Raw genomic sequence first — 17,585 nt, forward strand, 5'->3', positions numbered from 1 at the left:
CCTTCTTTCTCTCTTCATAGAGGTTCCAGAGCCATAAGATATTTTGCCTTTTCTTTAGTTTAGATCTTTTATAAGTTGCTAGTAAATATTAAAAAATGTTTTCTATTATTACACTATCAAACGTTCCCCCTCCTGGCCATTCATGAAAACAGTGTCCAGCAGTGTCCTGTGCCCACTAGAAGTGATATTTAATTAATAATCACGATATTGGGACAACTTATTACATAGATGGTCATGGGGCATGTCCATCTTGAACACCATTCCTGCCCACTTCTGTACTCCCACTTTACCATCCCACTCCAAATTTCAGTTCCTGGGGTGTCCAAATGAATTTTATGCCCTCTCGCACTTTCACCAAAGCCCTCCTCTCATACTTCTTATATACTTTCCCCTTCCCCTCAATCATCTATTCTTACCACTCCTGCTGCTCATACCCTATTCACATTCGTTGGCCCTCTCCACAGGACCGCCCACTCACACCTCTACATTCACTAGCCTTCTCCCCAGGCCCACTCCCTCACTCAATGTTAGTACAACTATTGCCCTCTCCACAAGCCCACATGTCCTCAACAAACTTTACGTTAGTATGCAAATACATGGCCACCCCCCCTGCTGTCTCGTATTTGCCACTACTTATGCCAAGCGCAAATATGTACACGTTATCTCTGGTGTCGTCCCTTCCACCTTGGTCGACCCTACACAGAACAATGAATACTCCAAAACTAAACTGACAAAACACCAACAATAAAAATGGCAAACACATCCAACATGTACTATTCTACTGTGCGTCCTCTGTCAATAAATCAACAAATCAAGAACACAATGTCCCCAAAAATGATGCAACTATACAATCACCTGCACTATGTGCAACTCTCATCTAATGGGGTTCGCCACAGTCTATGCACCCACCTGCTGTAATGCATACATGCCCGCCACACCACTACTGCCTATCGGAGGGGTTTAACTAACTTCTACTACTACGGGCAATCATCCTCCCCTTTTAGATGCGTCCTAAGCAACATAAAAAGACTCCCCCCTCCTAGGGCATGCAACCACAGTACTGCACATTCATGCAATGGTACACTCACGTGTCCTAGAGACCCTCAAGTCTTCCTTGCACTGAGCCTTGCCTATGGCCTGCACCTCCTCCTGAGTGCGGGCAGTGCTCAGGGCCATGCACACCTTTGTGAACTCTGCATTTGCAGGGCATACTCGGGTGTGTACTTTGAACTGCTCTGTGCTCGCCTGTCCCGCTCCAACCTGGAGGGCAGCCAGAATACCGTCATTTTGTCGAGGGAACTGAGGATCTTGCTGGTGCCTCCAAATGTATCAAGGGTCCACCAAAACCGGTTACGACTGAAACACCAAAGTAATCCAAAAAGCAGCATTCACCAAGCAAGAAGTAACACAGTTTATTCAGGCCCAGTAACCGCTGGGATAGCACGATTCAAACAGCAAAGTGGAACAGAACTGAGTTAAAAGAGCTGTCAACGCCGCCCACTGCGGGCAAGCTTTTTATACCCAGATGACATAACTATCATACCCACAAATGAAACATTAGTTAGATCATCCCACAAAGCTAACTAATTGGTGGGACTACTACGTCAGTCCTCTACATCTAGACATACATTAATCAGTTTCAATAGGCTCATGCCATCCTGATACCCATTGTGACATCATGAACCTTCCCCCACCACCCCACAATAACATTTCTGAGCATTACATGATTTTGCTGACCTCTGGAACTTTATTAATCTGTGATTGATCACTTCGTATGAGCAGACAAGACAACCTGAGTTTGGCACCGGGAAGATATTCGCATGGCATTTGACCAATGAGGTGCCCCACGGACATCAGCAAGGACACAGAACACTGATGCACCCTAGGGACACCAAACCCTCTCCCAGGATTGGTCCCCCATTGCTTTCCCCCTCACCCCACAGCCCTCTTCCCATGATCATCTGCCAACGGGTGATTTGCTCGCATCGAAAGTATCTATCAGTCACATTCCCCTGCAGCTGCGTTCTCCTAAGAACTGCCGATACGAAGCATTTCTCCAGCACACTGCTGAAGCTGAGCACTCGAGAAATTCATGTCTGCCTGGACATAAGGGTGTTGGCTGTGAAAGGGCAACTGTTGTACTTACCTGAGGCCCATGCTCCAGCAAGTGGCTAGTCTGTCTTTCACATCATACTACATGACCATGTCTACCCACTACCATTGCCTCTCATCCCTATCCGCTGCATACCCCTCTTAGTGCCTCACTCCCCTTCTTCCCCACAGACTTCTCTGGCTGTACCTTTCCATATTGTGCATAAGGGTACACAGTGCAGCGGTCACTGATGCTCCTGCTCGTGTTCTCCCTCCCTTCCATGCTGTGTCCTCCCATTAATCGTGTAATTGATAGGTGCGCACCCTTTGGCAGCCTTGAATTTGCACCTTTACTTAATGATTGCAAAACAAATCTTTACTGGTGGATGTTCATTCCATTTATCCGGAAAACATTATTGGTGTGCTCACAAGGCAGATGCATGAATTGAGGAATCCCATTAAACGTATCACTAAGACCTACTTTGATCCTGGGAAAATGAGTACCATTGATTTTGATGATAAGAACTCATTAATAAGTAACACGAAGACTAAACACAAAAATTGGCTATCATTTTGTAGACAATCAAAAGCGCTCATTGGTAGCTCATATTCAACACACAACCTCACACGATCAATAAGACATTTTGGAAAATATACCAAAGACACGAACACGGTTTTGTTAAGAGTTAACATAATGTCATTGCAGAATCCGCTTTTGTGGAGTACATTGGATTGCTTTAATATAAGAAGCCAAATTCCAATTTAGACACATAAGAACAGGAACAAATTATAACTACACCAATAAAGTACAGGACATTGATACAGTTATCCAGAAACTTAAATCGTCCAAGGCTCCAGAGCTGGTTATCTATCATGGTCATCAGGAAGGAACCAACATGTTGGGCAGAAGTACTGGCTAACTTATTTACAATTATTTTTTTCAAACAGATAGAATACCATAATCTTGCAGGAAGTCCATCCTTACTCCAGTGCATAAGAGGGGATCCTGTGCAATTCCCGCCAACTACCGTCTATTGCCTAAGGTGGACATCCGTACTTGGGTGAGTCAGCATAACCTTTTTTTACGGAATCAACAAACAGAATTCCATAGAAGCATTAGTATTCTACATGATATATTTATATTTACCATACAACATCTAATACATAATATTATAATTACTCCTAGGACTTAACTGTAATTATCGTGACAGATTATGGGGCAAACATATGTCCTGGAAGATTCTGCCAGCCTTATTAAACATTATAAGGCAACTCTACCAACAAACCTCTACCACTATATGGCTAGATGAGACCGGCACCAAATTTACATTGATTTCCACCAATCATGGACTCAAACATGGGTGCGTTCTAGTACCCTTGCCCTATAACCTCTGTTATGCAGATCTGCAACAGGAATCAATGCATTGCAACACATGTCCATCTGGATTGGTCAGCAAAGCTTCACGTGTCAGTCCTATGCGGACAATAAGGTCATCTGAGATAAAACTCCTATTGATCTCCAAAGATCCCTCCAAGCATTATCTGAATACTCTAAAGCGAGTAAACTTCAGATTAATCACAATAAGACTACGTTTCTGATTGCTGGGGAGAAATGCATGGAAAATGGCCTAATTTCCCATTGAAGTCATCGAAAGTTATACTTATTTAGGCATTCCACTTTAACTCGTAGCCCAAAACGTTGGGAAAATGACATTGTGCCAAAAGTCCTAAAGTATTTGAACACGATTAAAAGCTTCATTCAAAGAAAATGGGATAGCTTGATTGAAGGCTTACATAACATATATAAAGTGAGCATAATACCGAGCACCCTCTCTGGTTTAGAAAGGTTTTCGGGAAAACAAAGTTACATTAACTTAAAAGGAAAAATGTGGTGCCCAGTTTTGGGCCTTTCTGCTTCCATCCCTATCCAAGCCATTAGGTGTAAATTAGGCCTTACTGTTTACATATTGGAAAAATAAATGCAGTGACTTATACAGGGAAATAGGGGCAGAATATAACAATCCTCATTCATTGTTAGGGTTTTTCGTTAGTTTAGGTAGTAAAGGTAAAGTTAAGAATCTTACATTGAAGTGATTCTATCATTAGTGTGAGGCTTTGAATGAGGAAATAGGAATGACAGCAGACAAATAAATGAATTATGGAATTGCTAGGAGGGAATTTAGAAGAAAAGTGATTGAGTCGGACCGTATAATTAATCTATAATACCTTTCCACAAAAAAAGTATCAAGTATACATGAGGCAAGGTTTTGGCCATAATACACCTGTTGAACACATGATCAATCCCAATCATCCCGTGATATGTAGACTCATCAAGTGGTTAAGATTCAACGCATTGCTGAGTATGCGAGTCGAGGCATCCAGGTAAGGAGTACTCAACAAGGTATGTTTCTAAGATTTACTTTACGTTAAGTTCTGCATACGTAAGTGGATAGTTGATCCCCTCAAGAACTTTTCCCTACGCCTCCAGCTCCTTCAACTGTCACTATCTCTATTCAGCATTCTAGAACTCCACGACATGAGAGTTCTTAGCACAACATAACACACCTGCCTCCTCACACAAACACAACACACAAACCCACGCACACACACACATAAACACAAACGCAATACACACACTCATATGCACAAAGATATTTATTGATGTCAAGAGCTGAGAACAGATTGACCGTGGCCACTCAATCAAGAGCTGCTAACTGCTTTTCATCATCCATTGCCAACCCCCCAGTGTTCCAAACTTTGCCATCTTCCATCACAACTGCATTTTGGAACTCCTCACCATCCTTTGTGGGTGCCAGAAATGAGACTCACCCTTCCCCACCTTCTTATTTTAACACACACTTGATTTCCCACATCAGACTTCCCCATCCTTACACACGTGAACATACTGTTCCTCTCCTTCATCCCATCTGCCTTCTCCTGAACCCTGCTTATCAAACTCTCCTTATTTCAATCCACACACCTCACTCTCCCCAGCCAAGATGGATGCACTGCACTGTGAGGCTTCCGCTTCCTAAGTACCTGAAAAGAAATCAACCCTTTTGTGTCATGTGGCGAGAGCCTATACGCACATTCCCTTGTAATCACTTCTTCCTCCCAAATTCTGTCTCTTCTACTTGGTTATGTGAACCACCTGCATGATTGTACAGTTAAACCACTTCAAGTCACTATTCAAGGGATGATACAATGCCATTTTGTGATGTGATACCCACACTCATGAGAAACTCTTCCACAAGTTTGGAAGAAAACTGGACCCCATTGTCTGCAAGTAATTTAACAAGAAAACCCCTCCATCTGAAACACTTCATCAAGGAATTCCACAACCACTTTAGAATCAGTCTCACTCAGTCTCACTCATCACCTTTACCTCTGCCCATATGGAGTGCAAATCCTACAAAACAAGAATGTGGTCTCTCCTCCCTCTGGCATCCATGGGCGGTCCCAACGTATCCACAGCCATGTACTCCCATGGCAAAGAAGGCAACTGCAAAGACCTAGGTGGCTGAGCATGATTCCTCAACATCTTGTCTGCCTCACCACAATGCTCACAACACCTTACCATCTCTTTCACTTCAACATCAATTATATGCCACCGAGAGTCAGCCTTCAGCCTACCCCTACACGTTGTCATCCCTAAATGCCCTTGTGGGCAAAATCCAACAACCTGGCTCTAAATCTCAATGGCAGCAGCCCTAACTTGCCTTCCTCTGCACTCCATTCCAGTTTACATTCCTCAACATCCTCCTCCTCACACAGTGACATTCTTGCATGCCCTTGAACTAAATATTCTCAATGCACCTAGCATACAGCCCCGTCATCTTTTACGTCCAACACTCAACCACCAAACCAAGGCACTTTTCTGAGCTTGCAAAGTGAAATGTGCTCCCACACCTAAAACACCTCTTATACAGCCTCCTTCCGTCCCTTGTTGTCTCAGGATATCCTTCTCACATCCCCCCTTTCTCTTCCACCACCTGGCCCCATGGATACCACCCCCCTAGGGACGATCCTTTTCTTCTTTATTTTGTGCCTTGGTTACAGCACACTTCCCCACATTATTTCCTCCCTTCATCTCCAACTCCTTCACATACTTCATCATATGCTCGACCTTCTTAACTATCTCAAGCACCTTATCCACATTTCTATCTCCCTTACTCCAAGGCTGTTCCCTTAGCCTGTGCTCTCTAGCACACAACATAAACTGATCTCTTATATGTTCATTATATGATGCTCCAAAATGCCAACATTTAATCAGCTCTTGCAGACCTCTCACTAAATTCTCCACCGACTCTGCCTCTGCCTGCTCATGCATCCCAAAATAATAACATTCTAAAATGGGTCTGCAATTCCTCTCATAATGCAAATCCAATTTCTGCAATATTGTTTCATAAGCATTCAAAGTTTCGCCCAAAACTTCACCCTCCCAGATCTCCACAGTTCCTCGCAGCTCAGGTAGGCTCTATGACACTCTCCAACATTCAACTCCTAGGCAGTGCATTAGCAACGCTCTTTTCCGATTTAAACTGTATGTGGGACCATTAATTGCCAGGACATAATCCTGAAAGTCCTCCTTCCAGATATCCCACTTTATTAGGGGCTCCCCTGACAGTAGTATAAACTGTGGTCGCAAATTGCTCATACTGAAAAAGGTGAACAAAGGTACAACCTCACTTAGATCCTAACCCTTTCACCTCACAGAACAGGGAGGGAGACTACAGACAACAAATAGCCACAGATCGAGTCATGGCCAACCTCTCAGCAACCCTCACGTTGGCTTATGTGGTATGTCAGAACGAGGATATGAGCAGAGTGACCAAAACGGAATGGTTTGAAAGAAGTGGTTATCGGTACTCATGAAAATCAATGTTTCCGATAATTGTATTGATGACAATGGGGACGGCCAAAGTTAGGGTGGCAATAACATCAACCAGAAAGATTCAAACACAAATGATTTCCAAAAGTAATATGGTACAGGGGAGGGACTACGTGGCCTGAGGGGACACTTCCCATGCCACCTTCCGATTTAGCTATGAAAACAAAAGGATATAGTACACATCTAGCCCTCCCTCCTGTGTACAGGCCTTCTAGTGCCTCTCAAAACTGTGCACATGTGGAATAAATGCCTCACTCTGCAACTTTATGATTTAGAATATTTTACTGCCATCTGGGTCGATTGTTATGCAGATGGAAGGTGCTGCTTTTTGGGATGGACTCTGGATATATATGTTGCTGCGGGAGGGAGCTGAAGGGAGATGTGTAGAATTTGGATACCACAGGATAAATTGGGCGGGAAGGTCAAAGAAGTGTCTAATAATAAATTGATCGAAGAGGGAAATGTGAATATGCAAATCTAACACTCAAAAGGGGGGCGCACGTACAAGATGATGAAGTAATGCAGTAAAACCAAAAGGAACATGAAGAGTGACGTCACGACGTGCGATGCACATACATCACAACTATTGATCCACAGGTTAGGGAACAGGGTGCTGCTCAGGTTGGTAAATGTGCAAAAACACAGAACATGTAGGTATTTTTAACTAGCAGGTAAGTAGGGAGAGGTAAAAACAGCGGCCGCTATGAAAAGTACATGTGCAGCAGTTGCATTATTTGTATATTCTGTTTAAACGTAACTTAGAAGTGCAAGGAGTTTAAGGGTTAGATATATTAACGAATAACAGTTTGGCCACATTTTAGTAGGCCCAGAGCCGGCTAGACAGAAGCCATTATTTAGCCATTTTGAAAGGCCATTGCTCACAGTAAATGCTAGATAAGCTCATCATGGGTGAGGCACCAAGATGCCCACAGTAGCTAATTCATTGTAGCAGAAGAAAATGTTTCTCATGGGAAGAGAAATGCAGCCGAATACCAAGTGCATTCCCACACAATAAGTTGAAGGTAATTGAGCTGGGTACCAAGGGCCCAGGCAGCGAACACAATAGCACAAGAGAATTAAATAGGGGAAACTCGGTTTCACCAGTGCTGTCCTGCACAGTTTTTTCTATTTAGAGCTGGCATAATGCAAGAGAGGAGACATGGAGTGAACAGGGGAAGGGGGTCGGGGGCAAGTGAATAGGGGAGCCAGTCAGGGAACTGGATACGTGTTGCAGAGGCAGCAACAATATCCTGACCTTGTTGCTGTTCCCTCATAATGCCATTTGATAGATTTGATGAGATTCTGTGGCTCATGCTGTCTCCAACAAAGGAGTCCAGTCTGCATTGAGGGATTTATGAACCTGCATTTTAGCAGATGCCAACCAATGATATTCCAGGGTTTCTGCAGGTCAGCAGATAATGATGTTAATGAGGGGAGAGACGCTAAAGGGTCACAATGTCATTAAGGGATGTTGAGGGTGATGTTTCAGGATTCTTTTTTTATCCAGTCAGGGCAAGTAATGTATGTAATAGTGCATCCCCAAAATTGTAACGATTGACAAAGTATGCTAATATGAGATGTCCTTGTATAAATATTGCAGCGCTTCTGGGCAGAGTTGATAATGTATTACAGTTCAGGTACACAGAGCTGATTGTTCTCCCAGTCGACTGGTAAATAAAGCTGGTTTTTTTCTTGCACAGTGTGTTCTTCTATTGGATTACTTTTGTTTTTTTCTTGGATTGCCCCGGAGACCCCTGGTCTACTGGAGTCTCTCCTTGTGATATCCCACTTTCCACCACCCCCAGGGGGAATATTGGGTAGCGGCCTCACCTCCCTACCTTCACAGGAAAGGGCTCCCCACTGGGCAGACGTTACACATCTCTTTCCATTTTCACTCAGCAGAGTGAAGAGAAACAATGTGGACGCTGCCACTGTCCAGATGTACTAGCAGTCTCTCTCTCTTATAATTGTCAAATGAAGATCTCTGAATGCGAGATCATGGCTCTCTGATCTTAGCCACAGGCTCCTAGTTATATCATAATAACTCTGAGGGTCCCCAGACCATCCTCGCCAGTATGGTAGTTGAGGCACCTATGTAAGGAGGCATGAACCAAGGTATGTTTCTAAGATTTATTATACATTAAGTTCCACGTACATAAGTGGGTAAGTGGACCCCCAATAGCGTCTACCTCTGCCTCCAGGTCTTTCTTGAACCACCATGCTCTCTCTTCTCCATTCTAGAACTCCATCACATGAGAGTTCCTAGCACAACATAACACTGACCCTTATGTCTACGGAGCGTGGAAGAAAATCCCCCTGGAATCTAGAACTTTTCAAACCTGTAATACAGAATTTTAAACTTACATGTACTAACCCAACAAATTAATTCAACTAATACATACAACGCAGGTTACGCAAAATTTGTGTGCGACGCTAGAGGTATGCAAACTGACCAATGTTGGTCTTATTTGTACACTGGCAGATCACTGATACTATCCTATGCATCATAGGACATATGGCAATGCTTCGAGTCTTCGCCCCACCTGTTATCAGGTCATATACTATCTCATTTCAGAGGGCCTCATCACGAGTTGGGCGATAACCCTTAAAATCGGTGGAAACGCTATCATTGCTGATTTGAAGGGTCCGTCGGATCACAAACCCAAATACCGCCGACGCCATTACAGCCGGCGCAAGTACAGCCGGCTGTACAAGTGTCGGCTGTAAAAGCGCCAGTAACCATTTGCGCTAAAACATTGCAATCACGAGTCCGGCGTAGGTGCAATTAGTACCAGAAAAGCAGCGGACAATCCGCCGAAAATACCACAGGCCACAGCAATAAGGGCCCAGGTGAAACCAATGCAAATCAGAGGCCTACACAGGACCCACCCATGCACAACACACCCTCCCCAACACCATGCTGCCATTTGGAGCAGGGAGCCTTGATGTGGACTTCTACCTGCTGCGTCTGGCGCTACAGAGGCCAGCCAACCAGGCCAGGGCACTGGGAGTGCAGGGGGTGGTGGGGATGAGGAGAAGGAAGAGGAGAGCAGCACCAGCAAGGCGGCCAGCCATCCCCAGGGTCAGGCCAACACCCTGGGCCCTGACTGATGGGCAGTTGGTGACTGAATATCGGCTGGACAGGGCAACCATCACCCAGTTCCTGGACACAATCCAGGCTGACATCGGCAGCCGTATAGCCAACAGCACAGCAGTACCTCTGCTAGTGAAGCTCGTGTCTGTGCTACAATTCCTCGGGACTGGCAGCTACCAACACACAGCTGCCATGATGCATGGCATGGTCCAGTCCACATTCAGTGCCATGCTGGGACAGGTGCTGGATGCACTGTTGATCCATGTCAATGAGTACATTGCATTGCCAGCCACACAGGCACAGGTGAACCAGCTGAAGGGTCAATTCCTGTCACGACCCTCGCCCAAAACCCCCTCTGGCAAACCCATTGGCCAGGTGGAGTCAAGACTCGGGCCTCTAGAGCCTGACATCCTCTTCAAAAGTCCTCATGGGGCCAATCCTGGCGCCTATGGCGCCAAGCTCATACACCATGAAAAACAATGTGCTTGGGAACTACTTTATTGTATTGTCAGCCAACATGGAGGCATCCACATAGCTTGGTTCCTAAGAACCAAGCTATGCAGTCTTTTGTTTTGGGTGTGGCAGCCTAGGGACTACTTTACCTGGACTATTTTGTTGGGGCTATTTAAACCACACCCGAGTAAGACAACACGCTTGGCGTTATTTTGCAGCTTGCAACGTGACGCTCACCGTGTCCAGCTATTCCCTCGAACCTCGGTGAAGCAGAACCTGCAAGGAGACAAAAGGAACATCACTAGCAGCAGCATCTTACCTGCAGTCTTCATCTTTAAACACTCACAGCTACTGAGAACAGCTTCCTCGAATCTGCACGCCTCCCGGACAGAACGACCTGAAAGAGGAAGATAGAGGCAACATTAAAGAAAGCAGTAGAGACATTTACAAATTACGAACTGCTCAAAAGGCTTACCTGACCGGTCGCCTCTCGGCTGGCACCACTCCGGACATTCCACTCGCGCTGAAGAACACTGCGACCTACAAGGAAGGAAAACACAGGTTAGCAAAGGCAAGACTTTGCAGCGCTGCGCATAGTGCTTACTTACCGCATCATAGCGCTCTTAATGCGGCATCATTTACCAGCGGGGCTCAACCAAGCCAATTTGCTGCGCTGAAGCTCTGCATACCTAAGGGAGCAAAAAAGGGACATTTTAAACAAAGAAAGGCATGCAGGATAGCAACAAAACTAAAGAACAGCAATAAGACCTACCTGAACAATATCAAACGGGCCGGCGTCAGTGAAGTGACTGGACCGCACTCGCCCAAGAAAGACAACGCGCCCCTGCAAAGAAGGCTGGACGGAGAGCACGCCTAATTCTACCACAAGGTAGGAGAGGGCGCCAGAGGGACTGAAATCATACGGGGTGGAGGGAGGATACTTACCCCAGTCGGTCAGTCTTGAACACAGTCCTCCTGTATTTTCAGGCAGAACCTTCCCGCAGACCACATCAGGGCAAAGCTGAGAAGCATACCAGCGAGTAACCCGGCTGGGTGGCGTCCCTGTGGATACCAGGTGAGCGTAACAGAACACAAAGCCTACCACAACAAATCCACCTGGGCGCCATGGAGACATCAGAAATGGACCAATTGGCCCAATTACTAGGAGAGCGTTGTGCTGAGGTTCATTGTGCCCCACAAGAGACTAATGCCCTCCGGAGAGACCTAATAGTGACCAAAGAACGCACTGAAGAGATTAGCAGGCAATACTTGCAATCACAGGCAGGACAGACGCCTCTACCTGGAAGCAATCCAACGATGCAAAACCCCACCATACCACCCACTCCGGGTTTTAGATCACGTTACCTGGAACAGTGCCTCTGGCACCACCAGAAAGGTTCTCAGGTGACCCACGGAAGTATGCGGCATTCATCAATCAGTGCCGCCTTTATTTTCTTTGTAGGCCTGGAGCATTTCCGAACAACCAAGCTCGGGTAGCTTTTGTCTTATCATACCCGAGTGGTAGTGCAGCAGATTGGTCGGTGCCGTTGGTAACCCATGACGATCCTCTATTACATGACTTTGGGGGGTTCCAGAGAGAAATGGAAAAACGTTTTGCTCGCCATACCCAGGAACAAGCAGTAGACAATGAACTCTTGTACCTTCGACAGGGGAATCAGGACTTGTAAATGTACATTGCCTCCTTCAACAGACTGGTTGCCGAAGCTAGATGGCCAGAAAACCAAAGAACCACGTTATTCCGTCGAGGCTTATGAGGCGAATTAAAGGACGTCTTAGCCCAGGTGGTTGATCCACCCAGAGACTGTGCAGAATTCATAAATCTGGTCGTGCAGCTAGACCACCGGTTGCAGGACCGAAAGGCAGACCGGTCTAAGACGGACCCTCGGACCGTGTATGTTCGACCAAGGGAAAACACACCCCGTGTACCTGAAAATGCTGTAGAACCCATGCAGATTGGAGGGATACGGCCTCCATTAACAAAACAAGAGCGGGACAAAAGAAGACAACAACAGCATTGTTTGTATTGTGGGAAACCAGGACATTTCCTGAAGGACTGTCCAGTAAAACCCCCAAGAAGAACAGTCGGGGCCACAGAGAAGGATAAAGCTAAGGAATCGGAAAACTACCAAGCTCGACAAACGTAGAGGTCAGTTTGTCGAGTGAGAAGAAAGAGTTGCTGACCTCGCACTTTGCAATACCAGTGATCTTAATTAACCACCAACAGTCGTCAAGAATGTATGCCGTTGAAGCATACATCGATAGCGGAGCAGTTGGAAATTATATTGATCAAGAACTGGTAGCAGAGATGGGTCTTCCTTTGTGTTCTAAGCCAACTATGGACAAGGTAACCACCGTGGATGGAACAGAAATCGCTTCCGGACCAGTAACCCAGTGCACAGCCAGGGTAAACTTGCTGTGCCAGGACAGACATCGGGAGTCTATTTCATTCGATCTCATCAAGGCACCTCAGTTCAGGCTAATACTAGGGATGCCATGGTTGGTTGCTCACAACCCTTTGATAGACTGGCGGGCACGAAAATGAACCTTCCCCGGTGACTGCTCCCCTGCCTGCTATTACCAAGAGTAGAAACCCATCGCCTGTATCCCCATGACTCCCGGAGTGACAGTATCAACCCTGGGAGCAACTAATACCTTGCCAAGTGAATACCATGATTTCCAGGATGTTTTCCGAAAGAACCAAGTCAATACTGCCGCTGCACAGGCCCTATGACTGACAGATCAACCTTGTTCCTGGTGCACAAATCCCTTGCAGTATGATCTACGCTCTCACAGAACCAGAAAACATTCATTTAAAATCCTATTTAGACCAGTACCTTGCAAACAGATTTATCTGTCCTTTGAAGTCCCCCGCAGCCAGTCCTTTGTTCTTCGTACCGAAAAAGGAAGGAGACTTGAGAACCTGTATTGACTACCGCGCATTGAACCAGATCACCGTGAAGAACCGCTACCTCTTGCCACTTATCCCTGAGATGCTAGACCAAGTTAAAGATGCCCAGATTTATACCAAATTGGACCTTCGAGGAGCGTACCACCTGGTCCGAGTCAGAAAACGAGATGAATGGAAAACCACCTTCCGTACTAAGTACGGCTTGTTTGAATATAAAGTCATGGCCTTCAGGTTATGCAACGCTCCTGCGCATTCCAGTATTTCATGAATGACGTCTTAAGGGAGTTAATTGATATGTGCGCCTTAGTGTACATAGACAACATCTTAGTATACTCAGCCTCGGAACAAGATCATGTCCTGAAGTCATCACGTTCGTTCAGTCCTCACCAAGCTCCATCAACAAGGCTTGTTTGCAAAGCTTTAAAAATCCTTTCTTCCCGTCACCGAAGTAGAATTTGTTGGTTTTATCCTTACTCCAGGAGGCATTAGAATGGACGTGCACAAGGTAGATGCCATTCTGAAATGGCCTTCACCGACGTCTCTGAAAGGGGTACAAAGCATGCTGAGCTTTGCAAACTTCTACCGCCCGTTCATCCCAGACTTCTCTCAGGTTGTGCACCCAATCACAGTACTATTACGAAAAAACAATAAAAAGTTTGCTTGGACCGAAGAAGCAGAAGAAGCCTTTCAGGAACTTAAACAAAGGTTTACCTCTGTCCAGACCTCCCTTATGTCGTTGAAACTGATGCTTCCAGTCTCGCAATGGGGCTTGTCCTTTCACAGAGAGACCCAGAAACCGGCCAGCTACATCCTGTGGCCTTCTGGTCGAAAAAGTTCTCACCTCCAGAGATTAATTATGCCATCACAGACAAGGAACTCCTGGCTATCAAATCTGCCTTTAAAGCATGGAGGCACTACCTTCTGGGGGCCAGACACACCATTACAGTCATCACAGACCACCGAAAACTGCAATATCACAAAACAGCCAAGGCCCAGTCCTCTCGCCAATTACGGAGGGCCCTTTTCCTCGCCAAATATGATTATGTAATCACATTTCGACCAGGAGTCAGAAACGGAAAGGCGGATGCCTTATCGCGAATGGGCATAGATGAAATAGTATATACAACTCCAGACCCAGTACCTATTATACCTGAAGACAAACTCTTGGGTATCACAACAGCCTTAACACAAGCAGAACTACGAAAAGAAATCCAACGGACAATGAATCCTGATGCCTACCTCGCATGGCAAACTCAAGGAGAACAATATACCATCAAGGACCATCTACCCTTTTTTAGGGGTCCCCTATATATACCCAAGAAGGAATTACAACAACATATTATTTCAAATTATCATGATTCACTGATCGAAGGGCATCCTGGGATCACCAAAACCCTAGCTGAGGTGAAAGAGAACTTTTGGTGGCCTTCCTGCCGTAAGGACATCATTCAGTATACTCAGTCCTGCAGTGTCTGCGCACAAAATGAATCACAGAAACAAAAACCATCTGGTCTCCTACAACCATTGGACATTCCTCCAGTTCCATGGCACACTCTTTCCCTTGACTTCATCACTGATCTACCTCCAAGCCAAGGGTTCAACACCATCCTTGTAGTTGTGGACTTATTCTCGAAGATGGCCCATTTTATTCCTCTCAAAGGCCTCCCAGACGCATCCACTTTAGCAAAAGTGTTCCTGGACAGCGTGGTTAAGTTACATGGCTTCCCTTCGGTTCTGGTCTCTGATCGTGGCAGCCAGTTTGTTTCAAACTTCTGGAAAAAATGTTATGCAATGGCGCAGATCGACATTCGGCTATCTACCAGTCACCATCCCCAAATGGATGGCCAAACCGAGAGAACCAATCAGACACTCAGCAATATTTACGTGCATGCTGCACCACGAACAAAGGAATTGGAAAGAACTACTATGGATAGCCGAATATGCATATAACAATTATTTGCATTCAAGCACGGGACAAATGCCCTTGTATACCCTTTATCGCAGACATCCACGTACCTCTGAACTAGACCTTCCAGCCAGCTTGGAAATGCCAGCGGTAAAGACCCTACACACAACCATTACTCAGGCTTTCAAAAGGGCAAAGGAACACCTTATTCATGCCAAAGAAAAACAAAAGAGATTTGTCGACCAACACTGGAAAAAGGCCCCTGATTATCAAGTAGGAAACAAAGTTTGGTTAGGCGCTAAATTCGTACCCATCAAGGGAACCCAGACCTTTCATCCCAGATTCTAAGGAACCTACACCATTAAGGCAATTATCAACCCAGTAGCCGCGAAACTGGATTTACCACCTAATCTACACATCCGCCCGGTATTCCATGTGTCCCTCCTGAAACCAATGCAACCTAAGCCCATACTTGTTGACGGAGAACCAGAATTCGAAGTCAAAGATATCTTGGACTCTAAATACTCTAGGACCAAGCTATATTATCTCGTTGATTGGAAAGGATTTGGACCACAAGATAGATCCAGGGAGCCCAGTCAGAATATCCACGCACCACGTCTGATCAGGAAATTCCATCGGAACTTCCCAACCAAACCTGGGACAGACAGAAGGAACACCATGGGAGGGGCCTTAGGGGGGAGTGCTGTCACGACCTTCGCACAAAACCCCCTCTGGCAAACCCATTGGCCAGGTGGAGTCAAGACTCGAGCCTCTAGAGCCTGGAATCCTCTTCAAAAGCCCTCATGGATTTTGACCACATCAGGGCAAAGCTGAGAAGCATACCAGTGAGTAACCCGGCTGGGTGGCGTCCCTGTGGATACCAGGTGAGCGTAACAATGCCATGCCATTGCCCAAGTTCCCAATGTAATAGCAGCCCTGGACTGCACACATGTACCACTCGTACCACCCCAGCCACATGAGGCAGCAGACAGAAACCGGAAACATTACCATTCCCTGAATGTGCAGATGACATGTGGCCCTGACCTCACCTTCAGCCACTGCTGTGCCCACTTCCCAGGATCCACCCACGACTCCATGGTCCTGCGCAACAGTACCCTGCCAGCGTACATGGAAAGGCACCGAGGGCAAAACACATGGCTGCTGGGTTAGTACAAATGTATACCATAATGCATGTTAATCCACAACTGATGGGGCTGGTCACACACAATGAAATCCCTGAATATCAATAGGCAGCACCAGCAGTACAGCATTTCCCATCAAGCACCTTGCACAAGAAACCTTGGACATGTCCAACACAGCAGAAGACACCCATTCAGACATGTGGCAGCACAGTGACATATGGAAGGCCTACCACCACAAAGCCTTCTGTGTGAGTAGCACTATGGCTTCCAACACTGACACAGTACAGACATCCCGCCCTGCACACCCAACAGTCATGCAAATGTAACACAAAAGTCTCCACATCCACAAATGCACCACACATAAGCAGACTGAGTAATGACAATGCACATCCCACAAACACTGTCCGCTGAATGTCCAATGAAATGCCTGGAGAACAGTACACAATAGTGACAACCAGCAAATGCAACAGCAGCCAAAGGGAATGGCATTGGTACATGAAGTAGTCACTTCCCTAGTGACAAGTGAATGAGTACTGTTACATACAGAGGCGTGCCAAGTTGTGAGTGCTTCATGGAATAAATGCTGTTCGTAGCACAGCACACTCCACAATGTTATGACCAAATGACAAGTATGGCAAAATGACCCTGGTGACTGAGCCCTGTACACCCACTGAACTTACCTTGTCCCCAAACCTGCTTTCGCTCCCCTGCAGGTGATTCTGGATATCCCCAGTACACATGGCTCATGACCCCTGTGCATCATCCACACACTGCATCAGAGCGGGCATACAACATTGGCCATGCACGAACATGGATCTGTGTGGAGAGGGCATTTGGACTACTGAAGGCACGTTTCCGGTGCCTAGACTGTACGGGGGGGGCATTGATGTATGCACCTGAAAAAGTTGGAAAGATTGTACTGACATGTGTCACGTTGCACAACATCTGCTGTCGCAGGAATGTGCCACTGCCCCCTGATGCTCATGTGCAGCCACCTGAGGATGGGAGTGAAAATGATGACGTGCCTCAAGGTGTTGCACGTGCACAAAGCGTTGGGCTGAGGGAGGGGAGGTTGGCCT

This window comes from Ambystoma mexicanum, chromosome 6q (genome assembly GCF_040938575.1).
Source record: "Ambystoma mexicanum isolate Mex_15411 chromosome 6q, UKY_AmexF1_1, whole genome shotgun sequence".
NCBI lineage: Eukaryota > Metazoa > Chordata > Amphibia > Caudata > Ambystomatidae > Ambystoma > Ambystoma mexicanum.